General features: G+C 44.0%; 1 protein-coding gene across 6 annotated transcripts in view; it reads left to right on the top strand.

The window, feature by feature from the left end:
* Nucleotides 1–817: 817 nt before the first annotated feature.
* The window catches only part of NMNAT3 (nicotinamide nucleotide adenylyltransferase 3), a 114,970-nt gene continuing 97,501 nt past the window's right edge, over nt 818–18,286 (top strand). For 2 of the 6 annotated variants that reach the window (XM_033212491.1, XM_033212494.1), the window contains exon 1: nt 818–1,173. The gene's annotated coding sequence lies outside the window, so the exon portion shown is untranslated. The remainder of the gene's footprint in view (nt 1,174–18,286) is intronic. The other 4 variants (XM_033212489.1, XM_033212490.1, XM_033212492.1 and 1 more) reach the window with 3 other exon arrangements.

Below are 18,286 nucleotides of genomic sequence, written 5' to 3' on the forward strand. Positions count from 1 at the left end.
TCCATTAGAAAACCATATTGGCAGAATCTAGTGAATCTTGTCCTTCAAGGCCTCTCCCTGTAAGGCTCCCATGAGCCCTGGGGGCTTATGGAGAGTTTTGGGTGGGCAGAGGAAGCCAGACTGCATTAGGGAAGCAAATTTGGGACGTAAATTTCCTCAGAAGGTCTCAGGGGATAGGGACCCCAATCTCCAAGGCCCCAAGATTCTGTTATGATTTATTTTCTCATTCTAAATAAATGTTCACTGTCAAGCCCTAATTCTGTCTTCTCTTTCTTAAGCAGCCCTCTCTTCCCCTATCCCCACACAACTGTGTATGCTTCAGGCCCCAGAAATCCTTCCCTGATTTGAGGTCTGGCGTTTACCAGGGTAGGGATTGAGAATAGAGGTGTAAATTTGTCAGAAGGAAAGGGGCCGCGCAGTAAGAGAGTAAATCCTCATATAACATGGCAGAAAGTCAATGGATAAATCAAGAAATCGCCATGTAAGCTTCTTTTATTTTATTTATTTATTTATTTATTTTTTGCGACAAGCGGGTGACCACCAGAAGAAATTAACAGAGGAATTGTTAAAAAGAGCTGTGATGGGAGGGAGAGGTGCCCTGTTGCTTTCATTATAAGCAAATCTAGATAATTTTATTTCGTAATAAGCAAGTGGGCGTTACTTTCGTGTAGTTTTTTAAAACAAAATTAAATAAAAATACAAAACAAACAGAATACAAAACAGGAAAATAAATAGCAAACACGCACGCAACACAAAAGGGCCTTGGCGGTGGGGAGCCAACGGGCGGTGACGGGGGCGGGAAGAGGGCGGGGCTTAGGGACCCGGGGCGGGGCCAGGGCCGGGTCTCCTCAGGGCCGGCCCCAGCGAGGGGGCGGGGCGCAGATCTATTTGCCTCAGACACCTTCCGCCCTGTGGCGCCAAGGGAGAGCAAGGTCACGTTAGCCTTAGGCTCCGCCTCCAGCTCGGGTACTAGGCGGTCTAGACCCGAGGCTACCCGGGCCGGAGGCAGGCTTCAGTACGGAGACCAAACGTTGTTCCCTCCCGGAACTCGGGCGCCGGGCCGCGCGCTGACTGACAGCCCCAGCTAGGCCCAGCAGGTCCCCTAGTCCCCCGCAGTGTCCCGCAGTCCCCCGAGACTCTCCGAGCGCCGTTGCTGAGCCCTGCGAATAGCAGGTAAGCGCTGCCCGGGCCCCTCGTCAGCCCGCTAGGACCTGGATCGCGGCTGAACGTCAGGACCCTCTTGACTCCCGGCCCCCGACGGAGTCCTGGGAGTCCCCGCTGGGGCGACAGGTGGCGGCGGAGTGCAGAGCCATCCTAGGTCGCGCGAACCGGGGCACAGCTCCGCGCTGCCTCTGCGCACCGTTGGTTCTCACTGCAGCGTATCAACCTAACCCCCCACCACCCATTTGGCTATGACCAGAGCCCCGGAGACGTGGGTTCGGATCCCACCTTTAGCACTCGTGCACTCAAAGGTTAAAAATATAAGCATGGTGTCTAACAAATACTTAACGTGTGCCACTCAGTGCCCGCTGCTGAGCTAAGTGCTGGGGTTACAGTGGCAGGCCAACAAACGTGGTGCCGTCCCGATGCAACTCACAGTCTAGTGGGGGGAGACTGACAGCAAATGGATATCCATGCAAACAAGTGTGAACGTTAAAACTGTAGTCAGAGCTATGAAGACTGAAAGTCTAGGGTGCTGGAGAGCTTTTATCAGAGCCGCCAGCTACAAAGGCTGCTGGAACTAAAACTTCAGAGAATTCCCAGGCGGGGAACAAGAGAGCACACTCATTTTGTTGGGAGAGAATGTGGCTTGAGGAAAGGAGGGTCGGTGGGGCTGGCCTGCAGAGAGCTGGGGAGAAAGCAAGTTCCTTCACCTTAACTTCCTCCTCTGTAAAATGGGACTGTTCTACCCATTGAGGATGGAAATGGTGAATGTAAATGCCTTAGCACCGCATGATGGGTGCTGGATGTTACTCAGCACTAAACATCCAAGGCTGGATGTTGTTCTGGACTAAACACAGTGTGCCTGCCTCTCAGCAAAGTCACTTCCCCTCTCCTTGAGTCCTGTTTCTTCCTCTATCAAATAAGTAGTTCTGAGTAGAATCTCTCAAACAGCCTGTTCTCTAAAAAATGATGACTGGTTTAGTTGTTCATTCTTGAAACATTTAACTGGCACCCACTTTACCGTGGCTTTGAAGATTCAGAGAGAAATCAGTCAGGGGCCCTGCCCTTCTGGAGCCCATGTCAGGTGGGCCAGGTGAAATAAAGTGACTCTTCCACCCTGGCAGAACCCAGAGGAAGGGGGGTGACCCTCTGGCCTTACAGGGGAAAGCTTCTGTATTTTTGGCCAGGTGCACATTTCTCATAAAGCCACCCAGGAGCCCCTGAAGGTATGGTTCCCACAGCTCCACTGAGCATCAGTTACTTCCTGAATTTCATTGGTGGTTCTCAGCTTTTGATGTCACTCCTAAAACCGGACAGAAGACTTCCCAGAAGCAGCAACTATGCTGGTACCTTGCTGAGGACATGTCAGACCTTGAGACCCCATGGATTTGGGAGAGCATTTTAGGTTTCAGGAAACACCTGTCAGCTGCTCACTGTATTTTACTGGCTCAAATGATCCTAATTTCTTATTTGGCTCTGTTTACACCATTGGTGTAGACAAAGGAAGTGCTCTATGAAAACTAACTGAGAGGCCCAGAGAGTGGGGGAACCCAGATGAGGCAGGAGTCTGGCACCATTTGTGGGGAGTGGTAAAAAAGAACAGGTAAGATGTTAACAGAGTGCGTTGGAGGGAAGAGGAGCGAGGGCAGCCGTTTTGCAGCCTCCCTTTTCCCCTCTCAGACCACAGCAGGGTGCCAGCCCATAAGAAGGGAAGCTCCAGGCTTGGTGGTCACAGACCTGGCACGTCCCAGCTCTGTGACTGACCCTGGGCAGCTCACGCACCATGTGTGTCATGAGGATTGTGCAGGCTTAACACGTGCTTGGCATATAGTTGGCCCTGAAGAAATATTAACTCCCACCCTTTACTTCTCTGAATGAACTAAAATATGCAGAGTTGTAGTGTGTACCTCAGAAGGTTATGATGGGGATTTAACGAGGACCTAAAATACATAGAGCAGTGCCTGACATGTAGGAGGATACTACTACTCTAACTATTGATTTCGTTCCTTAGGCTGAACAAAAACTGATGAAACAAAACAGAGCAGCAGCAGGAGAGGGATAGGAGTGGAGGCGGTATAAGGAACTGTGCAGGGTGATTAGTTGGGAGTTAGATTATCTGTTGCAGTGGTTTTGCCATAAAGCAAGAGCCTGGCAGCAGAGAGGGGTGTTCTGCATGCTAAAGGACCTCCTGGGCAGCTGCACTGTCAGAAAGTCCCAAAGTTTGAGTATCTTCGTAGACTCAGGCCAAAGAAAGCATAGCAAAAGTTGGGTAAAACTAGGGTTGAAAAAGGTCTAAGATGGTCTTTTTGATGATGTGTCTCTAACCGATGGCTGAGTGGGGGTTCCCTGCAGGGGGCTGCCACTGCTCCTTGCAGACCCTTGCCATCCATTTGAGCATGGTAACTGCCTGAGACTGGTCTGGCTCTTTGACATGGGAGCTATGGAGTCTAATTTTGCAAACTTTGCACCCAGTAGAGTACCAGGCCAAAAAGGCATGAATCAGTAATGAACAAATAAGTGAACAAAAACCCGAGGCAGATTTTTCACTGTATCTGTGCACGTGTGTATGTGTGTATGTGTGTTTAAAAGGAATATGAAGGTAAGGAAAGATGACTAATGTGTTTAAGCATTTGCTTAGGGCCAAATAGTTTCATGTATGTCACAGCTTAGTGGTGAACACTATAGTCTTGTAAGCAGATAAAATTGCTTGTGTGACTTTCCCATGTATCACCAAAGTGCTCTAAACCTGTTTTTACATCTATAAAATGAGAATCATTGTAGCTAATTCATGGGGCTGTTAGGAGCATTAAGCAAGATAAGCATATGAGGCACTGACCTCAGTGTACCACATGTAGTAAGGTAAGTGCCCTGTCAATAATGGCTGCCTTATTATTATATTTATTCATCTTCCCAATGATCTCCACTGTGATAAGGAAACTGAAGGCCGTAGGCACAGACGGGTGGCGTGGATTCTGAACTCAGTCCCACCTGGAAGCAAAGGCACTCTGCAGACACTGACCAGACAGCTTGTGTGAAATGAAATCAACTTTATGTGCATTTCATTCATTACTTAAAGCACTTGACTATGTGAATTTTTAAAAAGAAAAAAAATCTGCAAAATTATAATTTATGTGCCTTTCAAGTTCAGGTATTTTATCATCTCGATAAATCTTCCATGCATCTATGTTAAACCACTTTGGGCTGTCGAAGCTCTTAAATAAAGTGGCTTGTCCTCACCAGTGTCTGTCTTTGCTCGTTCCCCAGTAAAGATGGACAGATCCCATTTCGCGGGGCAGGCCTCAGGATGGCAGCTCCTGCCCCATTGGTTTAGCTGTGCAGTTCTACATGATGGTATTTAGCAAACCGCAGTGGACTCTTGATTCCTTCATCATGGTTTCTCCCACATACACATAGACCCATGTGCCACTCTAGGAATTAGGAATAGAAAGACATTCTATTGCTAGAGAGAATCTGAGAAATCAGCTCCAGGGAAATCTAAGATTCTTTGTAATAGATTTTGGGTGGAAGTGCCTGGGATGAGGGTGACCATGCATCTGGAAGTCAGCACTGTCTGCTCTTTCCACCCAGGAGTGCTGTGTCTGGGCTGCCTTCCTGCCGGGGGAAGGCCTGGTCTGCATCCGTGTGCCTCTCTGCTGTCCCTGCCTCTGGCCAGAGCTGCCCCTAAATCCAGAATGCCTGGGAAGCCTTCCTGAATCCCTCCTCAGCCTTCCCATAGTACCAGTGGGTGACTGTTGGCCTGCCCTTCTCTGGCCACGCTGAATTACCTCCTCTGCTGGGCTGTGAGCACTTCCACAGCTTTGGACCAAGTATTCCCTGTACTCAGCAGCATGCCTGGCATGTTGTCCTCTTTCTCTCTCTCTCTCTCTTTATTCCTTCCTCCCTTTCTTTCTTCTACAAATACTTCAAGCAGTGTCCTGGGGATTCGAACAGTGAGTCAAAATGACATAGTCCTGACCCTCATGGAGTCCGCACACATCATGAGACAGATTTAACAATAGAATTAAGCACATAAACACATACAGCAACACATTTTAAACTGGGTTAACTCTCCTGAAGGAGGAGCCTGGTGTGTCAGGGCCGCATGTGGAAGGGAGAAAGATAGAGAAATATAGTCAGTATCCCTAGAGAGAGAGGGGCCCAAAGTGTTGGATGGAGGCTTATGTTCATTTTTTCATACACCTTTGAAGACCACTGGATGATATTTTTCTATAAATCCTGGTAAGCAATGGTGTATGCTGCCAAGGTCATCCTATTGAGAATGTATACTTTTAAAAACAACTGTGCTTTAGCTTCCAAATGGGAGAATAATGCTGTGATCCAATTCACTTACCCCTTTATAGTTTCTAGAGCTCCTCCTCGGATGTTGTCTGGTGGGGTACTGCAGTTCTCGGTGTTATACATCTCATCTTGGGTAGCATCAGCAAACAGGGATCCAGCTCACCTGAGGGTAAATCTGGTGGCATGGGCACTGGAGCCTTTTCCCTTCTGAGTGACAGAGTCCACCTGAAAGCCTATTTGTTTCCTCCTTCTCTGATACTCCTGGGCACACCAGGCTGAGGCTCCGGCATAGATTTGATCATGTTGTGGCTAGTGGTCTGTCTGAGAGGAAAGAAGGGCACTGCTGACTACTGTTGTCCAGAAAGGTGGGCCCACCCATCTGTGTGCAGCTGTGGCAGGGTGAGCTGGCAGTGATCCTACCCATGCCAGCACAGTCCTTCGTGAGGAACCAGCAGTTCTCCAGAGGGGCACCATGCTTGCCTTCAAAACCCATTCATTTCCACTGAGAACAGGGAGAAAATCACACTAAAGGCCTCTTCAAAATAAGATGTGATCCAGTCTCAGGAAACATTCTCTGTCCATACTTGAATATGATTAGAGGGTTACTTTGGCCAGAGCTGTTGACAAAATACATCTCCAATTCCTACCAGTCTCAGATGTAGACCTTATCACCAGAGATAAGCTGCCATCTTCTCTACAGCAAAGGAAGGATGCATCCCTGCACAGAAATTGAAAAGGCCTCCATGCTACTCTTAGTGGGGTGAGTTTGCCTGCCTTGCCCAGACTGGTGGGGAAGGGCTATATTCTCAAGGTACAGCTATAATAGGACTGTAATCATGTGGCTCTTAGCCATGGAGAAAAGAAGTGGTTCTGGAAATCTCCCTTTCATAAAGGCTGACACATTGACAGTATTTATGCTTCTTGAGAGTACATGTTAAGTGGTGGATATTTATGAGAAGGGTTTTGAGGAGTAAATGTGTCCATCAGTCAACCTGGAACTTTTTAGAGCTCCTAAGATGATTTTAAATTAGAGCCAGTCTTCTTCCTGCCTTCCCCTTCCATCAGCACACCCCGTTTCTTTGCTTTCTCTTATAAAAATGAAGTGTCAAGGCAGGGTGGAGGTTGTAACTGCCACACAGCCCAGGGTGGAGGTTGTAACTGCCACACAGCCCAGGGTGGAGGTTGTAACTGCCACACAGCCCAGGGTGGAGGTTGTAACTGCCACACAGCCCAGGGTGGAGGTTGTAACTGCCACACAGCCCAGGGTGGAGGTTGTAACTGCCACACAGCCCAGGGTGGAGGTTGTAACTGCCACACAGCCCAGGGTGCAGGTTGTAACTGCCTTGCAGAAGCAGAGTTAGCATATTAAAGGCAGGTGTGTAGGGGTTAGAGCCTTGATTCTGCTCCTTCCCACTTGTCACAGTGTTCTGGAAAGAGGAGAGTATGGAGCAAGGCTGACAAGCATGGCTCAGCTTAACTGCATCCTAACCATTGTCATCAGCAGCCCTGCTATCAGCCAGGCTGCTTGCTGAAAGGTTTACAACCATAAAGAAAAGAATGATGAAAACATGTGATGCAAACCAACCCGAATTTGGGCTCAATAAGTGCCAGATGGGAGTGAATGAGTGTCAGTGTGAGTGAGGGAATCACACCAGGTCAGGTCAAGAGAAACCTTTAGAAGGCTGGAAGTTTCTCTGTGAGCCAGTGATCATTAGGACAGAATGCCTGTTACATGAATTAGTGTGTAGGAGTCTAACTTGGAATTATTACTCACTTTCAAATCTTCGTTTTAAAGATCAGTAATAGGTTTATTGCACAAACCTTATACTTAGTAACAAAGACTGCTTTGCTTTTAATTTCCCATCTGGCCTTCTTCTATGTAACTTGTATGATGCTCTTGATCATTCTTGTCTTAATTTTTTTGTGTGTGAGAGAAAGGATACCACTGTCTGCTACTCATGCTGTGTTTTGTAAGTAATCAAAGGACCATCGATGATAAAAGTATAGGAGCTGCCTGTTTCAGGTGTCACTGAAATGCTGCTACCTTTTGGCATCTTCTGAGATTCTGCTTTAAGAAAATAATCTGAAAAGTAGAAAGAGCCACTGTATAAAAATGCTCTCTGCATCATTATTTGTAGTGGTGAAAACTTAGAAGTGATCTGAATATACTGTATAGGAGGAGAACAAATTACAGAACGACAGGCTGATGGAATATTATGTAGTACTTAAAAATATGAAGATTAGTCACATGGGAAACCTTAACATGCTCTGGGAATGCCATTACATAACAGACATATGTAGGAAAACAACCTTCAAGGGAAACCTCTAAGGGGACAAGAGTTACATACGAACAGGGGAATTATGGATAACCTTTTTCATATGTCAAGCTTTCCATATTGTTTTATTATTCCTATAACTATTTTAAAATCTTAAAATCAGCCAAATTAAAAACAATGATTTTTCTTCAGTTTGTAATCTTAGGGCACTGCCTCTGTGGCCTTATCCTGAATTAAATCATCCAATCAAAAAGAATGTTAAAGCCAGGTTTGGCTCCCTGTTTCCAGGTTTTCAGTCCAGGGATACAATCTGGGTTCCTGGCTGAACGGCTTGCAGATGTGCTCACCCTGGCCCTATAGACTTGAATTCTTAAGGTTTTTAAGTTACAGAAGGCCACTGCCTCTCCTGGTCCCCAGTAGTGTGGGAGGAAGGAGGAATTTGGAACTGCAGCCTTGAGAGGCCTTATTGGTGACATTTCAGCAAACTCTCCCTGCAACCCAACACACACAGTTAGCAATTGCCTAGGGTAGCCCTGTATCATTCTGGCTTCTTGTCTTGCAGGCAAGGTATTCTAGTATCTCAGGAACTGGATATTATGTGTGTACTGCCAACTCTCACTGTGATGGCCTTATATCTGTGTATTATTTGCTACCTAATCCTGGCCAAAGCCTAGTGCATGGCCAATGGTATGTTCTAAATTAAACTCAATCAGTTGGCTAAATATTAGGAAATCATGACACAAGGCAAGGACTTGAGTCTGAGTAGTTCATTTGAGAGTGGAGCCCAGGAAGCACTAGCAAAAAGGTGGGAAATGAGCTAGGGAAGTGTACCATCAAGCAGCCATGACCAGCAGGGACAGCTGGGCTTTAATCCTGATGGAGATCTCCAGAGCCAGCGTAGAACCATCTCAGAGTTATGCTGTCATGGGGCTGGGGGCTAGATGTACACATGCCATTTCTGTCAGTCTTTGCTTTAGCTTTGTTCCTTAGGGGAAGTTAATTCTCAGGTTCTTCTGGCAGGTTCCAGTCACCAGGTGAAACGCTCAGGCAAAGAGATGGAGATACTGTCAGTGGAAGTTAAGCTGGCTTGCTCTAAGATGAAGAGGCCTGGGGCTCAGGGCATGGCACTGACAGTGTCTGCTGTACCGTTCTTCCCTTTACCACCATGAACATTAGCAGCGTACTAAACTGAAGATAACCAAGTCCACAATTCCCTGCTAAATCAGACCCAGTTACACTACATTGAAGATTGCATAAGTATAACCAACCCCAAAAGTTTGAGAAAAAAATCATGGATGGAAAACTTTAAATAAGAAAAACATAACTGTATTTCTTCCTAGTAAATTGGAATAGACTACCAACATTTGATTTTAGTGGCAGAATGCTAGTTTTCTGCAACTGTACAGTTTAAGACACAACACTTTAAAGGAAGGCGTGAGTGTGTAAGGTTTATCTATTGTGGCAATGTTTTCTCCTCTCTTGTAGCTTGATGACTCCTGTTATTTTCTAGTAGATTGAGATGATTTTAAAAGAAAACTTCATTGGGAGAAAATATTCAACCTTATTTGTATCAATCCATAATTATATCTCTAGTGCCATGTTTTAATATTAATAATTGGATTTGCTCACTGTACTCACTAATACAAGAAGATGGCAGAAAATTTCTGTAGTTATGGCTTTAGGTGCTATGGTAAATGTTCTGTAGTCTTTGCCTTTATGTAGAAACACTTCATCTCCAATTAAAGATTTAGTAGCTCTTCATTAAAATATCTGTTCACAAATGAGGCATACTATGTGGTTGTGCTGACATTTCAACTTAATTCACTCTATAGTTTTGTGGATCCCAATTCTTTTTTTTTTTTTTCTTCTGAGACAGGGTCTCACTCTGTTGCCCCGGCTGGAGTGCAATGGCACGATCTTGGCACTCACTTCAACCTCCGCCTCCCAGGTTCAAGCAATCCTTCCATCTCAGCCTCATGAGTAGCTGGGACTACAGGCATGCACCGCTACACCTGGCTAATTTTTTTTGTATCTTATAGAGATGGAGTTTCACCATATTGCTCAGGCTGGTTTTGAACTCCAAGGTTCAAGTGATCTGCCTGCCTTGGCCTCCCAAAGTGCTGGGATTACAGGCATGAGCCACTGCGCCCAGTGCCCCGCACCCCAGTCCATTTTATATGCTTTCCTCCGCCATGCATAGAAGAGGACTAGCAGCAGAAATTTGGGGCATAATGTAGATTCTAGAAACACTCTCTATGTATTTATTAAGTCTATTGGAATATTTGTCACTACAAATGAAGGCCATACTCCAAGAAATGATTTAAAATTGTAAATTATGTAGCAAGTTCAATAGGGTTTAGTGGTTAAAGTTCATATGCTTTGAGTTCTGGGCATTTTAGATTTGTGTAGAAAGCATTCAAGATCTTAGTGTTTTAGATAAATGAAGTCATTTCCCTTTAAGTTATGGTCCAAGATGCATTCCATAAAGACTGAGATGACAAATACCTGGTGTTTATGTATTTTTCCATATCCTGTGCAGATGGCAGACATCATTGACTGATACCCAAGCCTGATTTCTCCTCAACAAAGTTCTCTGTGCAGCCAGCTGCTACAGTTAGTCAGAATTATTTCACTAGATGAAGTCTGTGGACTCTCCATGCTCTTACATACCTTTGTACTTGTCCCTGCCATTTCTGGGAATGATCAACAAAGGAAGTTTTCATAGTCTCCCTTCCAAAAAAAATTTTTTAAAGATGAATTCAAGAGGCAGCTGGTTTGACCACCTAGTGCCTTTTGAGCCACCTCTCTGTTATACAGATGGTAGGTATTCTATTTGTCAATGACTGACTGTCTCCCTTCCTTTTTTCCTTCTATCAAGTGCATTTTGATTTTCTTTCTTCATTTCCTCTAATGTTGCTAAGAAGATAAAACAGGAAGCCCCAAATTATTTGCTGTTCTCTCTCTTATAAAGTTTGTTTGAAGTCATTTGTATTAATGGAAATGCACTGAGATTTTGATTTTCTTTTCCTACCCTCAGGAAGACTGCTCTGCTATAGGTCACCAGGAACCTTCATATTACCAAATTTTACAGGCTTTCTCTGTCCATATTTTCAGTGCAACGTGTGATATCTCAGACCGTGCCCCACCTTTTGAACTGTTCTTTCTTGGACTTTCTTCTCTCTTCCCTCATTGTTTCTTCTTTGACTTCTCTACCTGCTCCCTTTCCTCTGCTGGCATTTTTAGTGGAGCATCCCCAAGATTCTTCCCTTGGGTTCCTCTTGCCTGTACATTACACCTGGATAATTTCATTCACACACCTGGTTTTTAACCATCACCTTTATATAGATACCTCCCATATCCTTATCTCTATCACATCCTCTCCCTATAACCCAGACATCTGTGTCCAGCAGTCTGTTGAATGCTTTCTCATGTGGCTCCTGTAGGCATCCAGAGTCAGCATGTTTTGTTTGTTCTAGACTATTTCCTCTTGCACAAGGCAAGGCTGACTAAATACTTGCCCCTCTCAGATTGTTTCTGCTACCCCCTTGAAGTCATACATACGCCATTATGGGCTTGTCAGAAAGCTTCTGTCTTGGAAAATCAAGTGTAAGACAAGCGCACAAACCTAGAACTGGCTTAAGATTTAGGAACTTAAAACAAAACTGTAATTTTATTGTCTCTTGCAATTCGGGGGTTGACTGGGCTCAACTAGGCAGTTCTCACTCTGGGTCTCATTCAGAGGCAGTTGGGGGGGCGCTGAGGCTGGACCCACTCCAAAGGCTTCCTCACTCGAGAGAAACCTAGAGAATGGGAGCAAATATTTGCAAACTGTCTATCTGACAAGGAATTAATAACAAGCCTATATAAAGAACTCAACTCAATAGCAGGAAAAAAAAGCCCAAATATTTTGATTTTTTAAAATGTGCAAATGATCCAAAAGAGATTTCACAAAAGAAGACATATGAATGGCCAACAGACATATGAAACATCCCCAACATCACTAACATCAGGGAAATGCAAATCAAAACCACAATGAGAGGTCATCTCACACTATTTAAAATGGCTATTATCAAAAAGACAAAAAATAAATGCTAGCAAGGATGAAGAAAAAGAGGAATGCTACTATATCATTAATGGAAATGTATTAAATAACTTAGTACAACCATTATAAAAAGCAGTATGGGAGTTTCTCAGAAAACTAAAAGTAGACCAACCAAATGATCACTCTCACTGCTGGGTATATACCCAAAAGAAAGGAAATCAGCATATTGAGGAGATATCTGCACTCCCATGTTTATTGTAGCACTATTCATAATAGCCAAGACTTGGAATCAACCTAAATGACCATCAGTATGCCAACCATTCTGTCAATCAATAAAGAAAATATGGTATTATATGCATAATGATACATTATTTGGCCATAAAAAGAATGAAATCCTGTCATTTGCAGCAACATGGACGGAACTGGAGGACATTATGTTAAGTGAAATAACCCAGGCACAGAAAGAAAATTATTGCATGTTCTCACTCATGTGGAAGCCAAAGAGTTGATCTCATGAAGGTAGAGTAGAATGATAGTAACCAGAGGGTAGCAAGGGTTGGGGAGGGGTGAGGTGGGTACAGTAAAGGGAGGTTGGTTAATGGGTACAAATGTACAGTTAGAAGGAGTAAGTTCTAGTGTCTGGTAGCACAATAGGGTGACAATAGTTAACAGTAATTTATTGTAGATTTTTAAATTGCAGGAAGAGAAGATTTGGAATGTTCCCAACATAAAGAAATGATAAATGTCTGAGGTTATGGATTTCCTCATCATTACACATTGTATGCATGTAGCAAAATATCACAAGTTACCCTATAAATATGTACAATTATTATGTATTAACACAACTCAAAATAATGTTTAAAAGGCTTTCTCATTCAGTGACTGACAATTGATGGTGACTGGCAGCTGGGGCCTCCACTGGGATGCTGGAATGGCACATCAGGTGGTCTACATTTCTGCACAGCATGGCAGCTGGGTCCTAAGAACAGGTATCCCTGGAGGACCAGGTGGAAGCTGGGTCACCCCTTACGGTCTACCATCAAAAGTCTCATAGTATCACTTTTGCCATATTTTCTGGCCTGCCTCTCTTCAGGGGGATGGAATAGACCCTCCTGACTGTGGGAGGCATGTCACCATCCCATTGTAAGAAGAGCTTATGGACAGTGCATGCTGTTGTGCGTGGGTTGGAAAATACATCCTGCCACAGGTCTCCAACATATCTGACTACTCCTCTGAGAACCACCTGGAATGCCACAGAAGCTTTCCGTTTTATTTATTAAATTTTTTGATAGGTAACATTTTTACATGATTCAAAAGTTAAGAAAAGTAAATATGAATATATTCAATGAAAATATTCCCTCTCATCTCATAGCGTCTACATTTGCCTCCCCATAGACAATCACTGCTATATTTTTATATGCTTTAAGAGTTTATAACTATTTTGATATTTCACTCTTTTTATACAAAACAATATTTCATACTCACTGTTCCACATTTTGCTTTTTTTTCACTTAAAATAATTCTGGAGATGACTTACCAGTACAAAAAGGTCTTGATCTCTCTCTCTCTCTCTCTCTCTCTCTCTCTCCTGTTACAAATGAATAGTATTCTATTGTGGGCTTTACCTGAGATCACTAAATTAGTTTTCTATGGGTAGGCACTGAGCAGTTTCCAATTTTTTTATCATTACAGACAACACTGCAGTGAATAACATGCCATCTTTCATTGGAGAGAATTAGGAAGCCTTCCTCAAGAGCTCAAGCCAACATGGTCATCCTCTTCCCACAGTGCCTTATACCTCATTCTGTCATGGCACTTACCATGTCTTCTTTCACCAGACCATGGCTCCTAGAGATTATGGACTGTGGGTACTTTAACTTATTTCCATACTGCCTAGCACAGGGCGCTCTGTGTCCACACTTTGCTGAGGAGGTCTGTGCCAAGGAGGGAAGAAGGAGGGAGGGAGGCGAATTAGTATGGGTATCTCGGGGCCTGTGTTTCACCTCCTTTTATTGCATCTATAACTGCATTTCTCAGTGGCAGGTACCACTTAAGGCCTGTGTGGTTTCTTCCTCAATCTGTCACTGAAACTGGAATCTGGTTCTACCCTGTTTGGCCTGGCTTCGTGTACAGGGTGTATCCCAGAAGACTGCAGCCCGAAGCCTAGTTTCTGTAGAGTCTCCCAGGTCAGCCCAGAACTACTCCCTGACAGCTTGTCCTGTTCAAAAATAGCACCAGCAGGAGTTTATTGTGGGGGAGGGTGCGGGTGGTGGTCATCACATGAGTAGTACTAAGATATCGTTGAAAAATTGCTGTCCTGATAACAATCCAGCAAAGTAGAATTCTTCTTTGTCGAGGAGGTATTCTTAAATCTCAGTCTTTTGTTATTTTTACTAGGAAATGTATTCTTTAAGGAATATAAATTGTTTTGTTAAATTAAGGAGGCAGAATTCTAATTTTCACAAGAAAGATTGACAGCTGTGCTCACTGCTTTAAAGAAGGCTTTCTGGGGTGGCTTATATTCAAGATTCTTTCTATGGTAAGGAAGAGAAACTTCACTGAAGCTAGATTAAGCAAAATTAGGAGTATAGCTAACATAATGGAAGCGTTTTGGGGAATCAGGCACAGCTGGGTCCAGGTTATCAGCTAGATGATGGTGCTAGGAATCTCACCTTCTCCGTCTTTCAGCTCTTATTACCGCTGAGTTGGCTTCATTCTTTAAGGTAGGGAAGATAGCAGTTCCAGGCTTATATGGAGTTTATAGCCCCTTATCTCAGAAGACACTCTTTTTTTCCAGTATCCCTATTGAAAGAGGAACTGCTTTGTTCTTCAGGAATTATGACTCCTGTACCACTCAGTTTTCACAGAAAGTTGAAGTTTTCTAGCCATCTTGATTGACAACTTTTCAGAATCATGAAGAATCATAGTCTAGCAGTTTTGAAAGTGAAGGTGTTGCAGGACCACAACTGGAGCTGCCTACCATGGATGGTGATTCAAAATTTGAATTTCAGACTGTAAAGAGTATCTAACTTGGGGATGCTAGACCTGAGTTAAGAAAGGGTTCCTATGTTAATCTCTCTACTTTCATTTATGTTTGGTATTTTCTGTAATATAAAGTACTTTTAAAAATTGCATTAAAAAATGTTTAATGCCTTAGTTTGGGAACTCTCAACAAACAAGTCTTCACATTTCTATATGTTCACTGTCTGATGTTCTCACCTTCTGTTTTTCTTTTCGTTGCACAAAGAGACCTTAATCCTTACTTCCCCCTAAGCTGGGAATTTGGGGGGAAAAACACAGTAGTTGACTTTAGATTTGTGTGGTATGCTTGGAGGGTGTTGGGGTGAAGACAGTCAGGTGCTCTTAAATCCATGTTTCCAAGCTTCCCAGAACAAAAGCCTCAGAAAATTCCAGCCAGGGAGAGAAGGAAGTCTTTGCTGTGACTATAAGTCTACATCTCCTCCTTTCATGGGCAGTACTTGAGCTGGGGTCAGTGTGGACAGATCAGGTGAGGGCTCAGTAGGGTCCTGGCTTCGGGTCATGTGTATAGTTTGAGGGAGGCCCAGATGCTCAGAGGGTCATGAAGTAGCTGCTGGAGGGACTCTTAGAGAGTGTTTCGACTGCCTTTTTATTTTACAGGTGAGGAAACTGAGGCCAGAGGAGTTAAGTGGCCCAGATTCACACAGTGAAGTAGCAGGAGCACAGCTAGGTTTGAGATCCTGGAATCTTAACTTTGGAGTCTAGTACTACTTAATAGCTGTGTGACTTTGAGTAAGCACCATTGCTTCTCTGAGCACCGTGAGATAGGCAGAATAATGGCCCTCCAAATGTCTACATCCTAATTCCCAGAATCTGTGAATGTGTTAGGTTCTGTGGCATGCAGGCATTAAGGCTGCAGATAAAGTTAAGGTTACCAATTATCTGACTCTAAAATAAGGAGTCATCCAGGTGGACCCAATCTAATCACAAATGTCCTTGTCAGTGAAAGATGGAGGCAGGAGAGTCAGAGAGACGCAGCATGAGAAAAACTGGACTGCCCATTGCTGGCTTGGAAGATGGAAGGGAGGCAGGAGTCATAGAATGTGGCAGCCTCTGGAAGCTGGGAAAGACAAGAATAGATTCTCCCCCAGAGCCTGCAGAAAGGAACATAGTCCTGCCAACACCTTAACTTTAGTCCCTTTTGGACTTCTGACTTCCAGAACTATAATAAATGTGTGTTGTTTTAAGCCACTAAGCTTGGGGTAGTTACAAAAGCAATAGGAAATGAATACACCTGTAAAGGGGAATAGCTGTGCCTCCCTCAAAAGCCTGGCGTTTACAGTCAGGAAAATCATGTCTGAAAATTACCCAGAAAAGATCCTGGAACATAGTAGGTGCTTCATAAACAGTAATATTGATTGGGGGGTCATTAAAAGAGAGCAAAGGGAGAGTAGCTGATGGGCAGGTGTCTGAAGAACCAAAGTCTGTGCCTCTGTGGTAAGGCACAGGACTACTAAGAGGACAATAGGAGACACCAGATGGCCCAATGGGTGGCCAAAGGCACCCTTGGAGAACCTCTCTGCTCCTAGAGTCAGCAAGGCCTTCCTCCTCCAATTCCTCAGCACTTCCATCTCCAGCAGCACCACTGTACATCAGAGGAAGCAAGAGCTAGGAGCCCACCTTGAGGATTTGGTAGGATGTGGGCCTCTCTTTGACCACTGAGCTTCTGCCTGGCCATCACCCTAATGCTATTGCCTACTTTCATGGCCTTAAAGATTATTACTGCTACCCCCAGTGTTAGCAACTGAACTTTAATGAGCTTACTATGCACCAGGCACTTTGGGATAGCCTACGTCACTGTCTCATTTAATCTTCATGACAACCCTCTGAGGCAGGTCTTTCTCCCCCATATTACAGATGAGCAGATAGAAGCTCTGAGAGGTCAGGCAGCTCGCTCAAGGTCAAACAGCCCATCATGGCAGAGCCAGGATTACAAATTAGCTTCATCTGACTCCAGATCCAGCCTCTTAGATAAAGCTGGTTACCAGGTAGGAGAAGAGAGACAACTGGCATTCACTGGCTCCTGGAAGGAGGCCTGGGAGATCCTCCCACCTGGACCTCCAAGTAGCTAAAACTACAGGCACACACCAACACACCTGGCTACGTTTTTTAAAATTTCCTGTAGAGATAGGTCTTGCTGTGTTATACAGACTGGTCTCAAACTGGCTACAAGTGATCCTTGCACTTCAGCCTCCCAAAATGCTGGGATTACGGGTATGAGCCACCACACCCAGCCCTCTACTTTTCTATATGTTTGTAATTTTCCATAACAAATTTTTTTTAAGTCATTCACTGAGTACTAGGATGTACTTAGCCTTAGGCTGAAGTAGACACAGCCCTACACTAGGTGCCTTGCCCATGGTAGGGCAAATCTTAGGAACAGGCTCAAGAAAGCCTTATCACCAGACTTGATTCTTAGTTCGCCCCATTGCACGGGTGCTTTTGTTGAGCTCTTTATAGTCAGTCTGCAATCAGGCAAATAAGAAACAGTTGGCTGAGTCTTTTATGATACCTGACCATTGAAAGATTCCTTATGGTGTGCGACTGTCCTTCCACAAACAGGTGGGCGGGTTTTTCCTTCGTGGTGGTGGTATTCCTTTACTGTATTATGATACAAAAAAAGGACCATGGTGTTTTGTGAAATATCTCATGGTACATACTACTTAATAGGCATTGCATATATCACTTCAGATTCCCCAGCACGTTTTCTTTAGCAAATTCTAATCTTTTTGGTTTTACATGAAAGTTCATTTTTCAAACTTAGCATTGGAATAGATAATCAGATTTTTTTATCTCCCCTTAGCCTCCTCTTACTTTGTATTTTTTCTTATCAAAATAGCCAGCCGGTGAAGAGGAGCAGCCCTTGGAGTGTCTGTTGTTACCTTATCTTCTCTCTCACCGTAAAGTAACAATATTTCCAAAGACTTTACCAAATATGAAGAACTATATTGAGTATCTTTTAATAGACACATCACTGCTAATCAGGAGGCCAGGTTTTACCCAAGTTCTGGTTTAGCTCTCTAAATACAATGTTATCCCTCAGATAAAACTCCATTTCTTTCCTATAAGACTTTGGACATATGAACGCATAACAGGTGACCTTAGTGGTAATTTCATAAATTCTTGGTGAAATGAATTGTATAAGATCAATATATCTGCAGACTCATCACATTTTCTTGAGCCGTGAGGGACTTTGAGATGAATCTGGTACAGCTCTGTTAGTGGAGGAAACATTCATTTTTAACTGTGTAGTCAATTCTCAATTAACAAGGGTAATGGAGTGGAAGGAGGTCACTGATAAACAAAAATCATAGTGAAAATAAAATTGTAGTCAACACTCGATTTTCTGAGGGCTGATTAACTGGTTTGTGGATTGAGGTTAATTCCTCATGGACCATAGGTTATCATCCTTTTGGTCACTGGCCAGCAGCTGCTCACCACTTGGCACACCCCCACTCTCTCTGTA

Source organism: Trachypithecus francoisi, unplaced genomic scaffold (assembly GCF_009764315.1).
Source record: "Trachypithecus francoisi isolate TF-2019V2 unplaced genomic scaffold, Tfra_2.0 Lachesis_group0, whole genome shotgun sequence".
Lineage (NCBI taxonomy): Eukaryota > Metazoa > Chordata > Mammalia > Primates > Cercopithecidae > Trachypithecus > Trachypithecus francoisi.